This window comes from Babylonia areolata, chromosome 16 (assembly GCF_041734735.1).
Source record: "Babylonia areolata isolate BAREFJ2019XMU chromosome 16, ASM4173473v1, whole genome shotgun sequence".
Taxonomy (NCBI): domain Eukaryota; kingdom Metazoa; phylum Mollusca; class Gastropoda; order Neogastropoda; family Buccinidae; genus Babylonia; species Babylonia areolata.
In genome coordinates, this window is record NC_134891.1 from 3,261,431 (window position 1) to 3,266,404 (window position 4,974).

A 4,974-nucleotide genomic window follows, 5' to 3' on the forward strand; every position below is an offset into this window, starting at 1 on the left:
ACCACACCCGTACGTACACTCTCCCGCTTACCTCGTGCGGAGATCGTGAGAGTTCAGACAGCGAAACGATACGCTCGGTTGGAAATGCTGACACAATTTCGATCGATTTTTCTCCTGTTACGGACGATGGCTTGCAGATGGGAAATAGTACGTTGTCTTCATGTTAAAAAAAAAAAAAAAAAAAAAAAAGTGAATAAAAAATAATTGTCTTTCTGTGAATAATTCTTTTTCGTCTTTATCACCTTTGAACTCTTGTTCTGTAAATAGTTTAAGATCGTTTTCTTTTCTCTTCTGGAATGTCAATGGCTTGCGTTCAAAGCTTATGTCAGTTATTTCTTTTTATATGTTTCATCCTTTCATTTTGTATGCCTTCTTGAAATGTTTGGAGAGGATTGTAAAACTGACTTGTTTCTTGGATTTACAATGTAGTACAAATCTGCAGTTAACTTACTCAGTACGGCCAGTCCTCTTTTCTCTTCTACACAGACCCCTCGGATGTCCAGTGGGTGTCTGAATGACCCAACCTTTAGCTTCTGTCGTCAGAATTGTGGTATTCTTTGTCAACATTCACCTCTTCAGTACAAGAGCCTTCCGCTTGCAATATTTTGATGATGGTAATTGGGCTGAAACGCTGTTAACGTCGTCTCTTTCGCCGTTCGTATGGAGAGAGTTATTAGATTTACTAAACATGGGAGGAGAGCAGGCAGTATAATATGTTTAGTTAGAAATGAATTTTGCGCATTTACACGAAAACTGTGTATAAAGTATGAAAATATTTTGGTATTCGTTAACTCAGTTCAATTCAAAATACTTTGTCCACTTCAATCAAAATAGAAGATTTTCTTTGGGCTCAGTCAAACTTGACTGGCATTTATATAGTGCTGAATCTTGTGCAGAGACAAATCAAAGCACTCACAATCAGACCCCTCGGATGTCCAGTGGGTGTCTCAATGACCCAACCTTTAGCTTCCGTCTTCAGAATTGTGGTATTCTTTGTCAACATTCACCTCTTCAGTATAAGAGCCTTCCGCTTGCAATATTTTGATGGTGGTAATTGGGGTGAAATGCTGTTAACGTCGTCTCTTTCGCCGGTCGTATGGAGAGAGCTAAATCATGTTGTTGTATTTGGGGTTATCAATCGGTAATTGTATTCGAGATGATAACGCCGTTTAAATTCATGTTATTTTAGTATATCTCGGGCATTTCAGAAATTCTTTTAAGTCTTTAAATTTCTTGTTGAAGGGGGAAGAGGCCCTTCGATGTATTCCCTGTGATGAGCCTCTCACCGTGAAACACGTGCTCCTTGACTGTTGGGATCTGCATGACGTTAGACACAGACATTACACGGCGGTTTCTTTGAAGACTTTGTTTCGTGATGTCCCTCCGTGGGCGCTGATGGACTTCTTGAAAGAAGTGAACATTTTTAATCAGATGTGAAGGTTTTAAACTAATGAAGGTTTTTTTAAACTTTCAGTGGAAAGCTTAAAGTGGTGACTCGTTTTTATTGTTTGTTTTTTTACCCTTGTAGTAGGTATTAACGTGGCGACAGCCTTGAGATGGCCTTAGTGGTCGGCGAGGCTCTAAGCACCATAATTTCATTTCATTTCATTTCAAGTCCTTGATAAAGGAGACGTTGTCATCGCGTCAAGCACACCGCAACATGTATCCACATTTGCACAGATCATGTTCAACAGGCTCACATTCAGCCGGCAGAAACTACAACACGGTCCATTCAATTTCTCTTTGATGTACATTCAATTTAATTCAGAATCCACTGTAAAATATTCATATGCAGTAAACACGTGGACGTTGCAGTTTGTGTCACTGTATGTGTTCTGTCCAGGATTTGTATTTCTTTTCTTTTATTTGCAAAGAAGAAAAAAACATAGACCAGCCCAGCCAAAGCTGACCGAAACTCAGTGAAACGGTTGATCCAATTTTGTTATCTTTATTTAATTTAATTCAGAATATTCATACCCAGTAAACACATTGGTGGTGTAGTTATTATTTGCGTTTGTATTACTGTTTTTGTCACAACAGATTTATCTGTGTGAAATTCGGGCTGCTCTCCCCAGGGAGACCGCGTCGCTACACTGACAGCGTCACTCTTTTTTTTTCTCTTTTTTTTAAGATTCTTTCCTGCCTGCAATTTTATTTGTTTTCCTATCCAAGTGGATTGTTCTACAGAATTTTGCCAGGAACAACCCTTTTGTTGCCGTGGGTTCTTTTACGTGCGCTTAATTAATGCATGCTGCACATGGGACCTCGGTTTATCGTCTCATTCGAATGACTAGTGTCCAGACTACCACTCAATGTCTGGTGGAGGGGGAGAAAATACTGACGACTGCCAGTGTCACTGTACATGTTCTGTTCAGAATTTGTATTTCTTTTTCTTTTAATTGCTAACAAGGAAAACGACGTCAAGCCGTCTTCTTACCAAACATAGCCTTCGTTCCGGAAACTAGGAAGTGGTATTATTGTGTTTTTGGATCCAGTTCGAGCCTCTGCGATATAGCCCGTTAATGATCAGGAAATACGGCTGAACTTAGATGACTTGAAACTTGATACTGGTATGAAGTGAAGATATTTTTCCTACTAATTTTAATCCAAATTTAGTATTGGCAGACAAAGTATTTCAAAAGAAAATGGCAGTGTTAAAGTTAATCATGGACGTACACACACACACACACACACACACACACACACACACACACACACACACACACACACACACACACACACACACACACACACACACACACACACATTTTGTTCACACAAGTGAGTCAAAAATAACCACAACAAACAAACAAATGCCAGAAATCTTGATAATTATTTTCATGTCCTCTTGTCTTTACCACCGGTTCCAACGTCATGAGCTTTTTAACAAAAAGTAATACAATACAATGCAATGCAATGCAATGCAATGCAATGCCATACAATGCAATGCAATACAATACAATACAAGACAATACAATACAATTTTCAGTGTCTGTGTAAGTTCTTGACGTTGGTCTTCAATTTTTTTTGTGCCATAGAAATGGATGTACACGGTCACCCAAACAAAGGGAACTGGTAAACTTGGAAATCGATTCCTTTGGGGTTTTTTGTTGTGTTTTTTTTTTTGTTTGTTTTTTTACGTGACAGAAGCAAAGCCGGATCCCTACGATCCCAAACCTGTATGTCACCAAACCGGTGGAATATATCGATTTGCAAGGCGGACCCAGTAGGACAGGATGGGTGATCATTCTATTGATTGGCATGGCTCTGTTTCTGTACAGAACCTTCAGCACGTGTGTTGACACGAAAGTAGATCGAAACAGGCACTCAGTTGGTCTGACTGACCAAAATTCCAATAAGAAAGCGGACAAAACACCAGAGCTTTGAAAAGTTGGCTTTTATTTTAGGTTAGTTCAGTTTAGTTTAGTTTAGTTTAGTTTCATGTGGTAAGAATGCTTGCACTGCAATGCAATCTAAAGAAGTGATTAACACAGGGATGAAAGTTTATAACATGTGAACACTGGGAAGGGGAAGGGGGGCTTTCAGTCATTAAAACTTATGAAACTTGGACAATGCATAGACATTCGGATGAGACGATAAACCGAGGTCCCGTGTGCAGCATGCACTTAGCGCACGTAAAAGAACCCACGGCAACAAAAGGGTTATTCCTGGCAAAATTCTGTAGAAAAATCCACTTCGATAGGAAAAAACAAATAAAACTGCACGCAAGAAAAAATACAAAAAAAGGGTGGCTCTGTAGTGTAGCGACGAGCTCTCCCTGGGGAGAGCAGCCCGAATTTCTTACAGAGAAATCTGCTGTGATAAAAAGAAATACAAATACAAATATTCCAAAAACTGAGAAAGGAGAGAGGGAGTGGATTGTCCAAAATGGCGTCATTGAGCTGTCCAACATTTTACTAACTCATATTTCTAATTTCTTTTCCTTTTTTTTTTAACTTGCATACTAATCAAGAGTACCTCTTTCAGCTAATGACCGCTATTAATTAGTATGTCAGTACTTCAGATAAGAGTGTCAAGTTTTGTTGGTGAGGAATGAAAATGTAACAGTAATCTCACTTTGGAAAACATTGTTGGCTTCTATATATATTTTTTTTTCCCCTTCACAGAAATGCAATGTCATTATAATCAGAATGTGTGGAATGACTTTTTCATAAATTTAAGCCAAATTCACACACACACACACACACACACACACACACACACACACACACACACACACACACACACACACACACACACACACTCGTGAACCAACAATTGGATTATATACTTTACTCGAGTTGAAAGTTGCTTTTTTCAGTAACAACGTTGGTTGCTCCGCAATATTCATTTCAGCCTGAAACTGGTCATGAGATTTTTTTTTAAAACAGCAATAGTTTTACTTTTTTTCCACACAATGCTAAAATTTTTATGTTATAAATTGACATATTAATTATGAAATCCATTTTAAATATTTACAATTTAATACAATAACTTACTCCGCTTAGGATAGAAGTCACACTGATGTATGCTTCTCCCAGGAGCAGCATATTTCTGCCACGTAATAAGGCATGAATAAATAATAATAATAATAATACATTTATATAGCGCCCTTTCTTACTAAGAGCTCAGGGCGCTTTACATGAAAGAAAAATATTACAAGTAACATAAAACATTCATGACCACTCTTTCTCAGATAACCCTCCCCTCCACTCACACTCTCCCTTTCCCACTCTACACACATCCAAAGTGAGCTGACATGGGTGGCGTTGGAGAAAAGGAAGCTGAGAGTGCTTATGGATAGGTTTTAAAAAGATGAGTCTTTAGTGATGAGCAAAAAGCAGAAATAGAATCAGATGCACGGATATGATAAGGATGGTTGCTCCAGATGTGAGGAGCAGCAAAGAACGTTCACCATAGGTTCTTGTATTGACGCGAGGAAGTTTCAAAAGGTGACCGTCAGAGGAAGAGCGG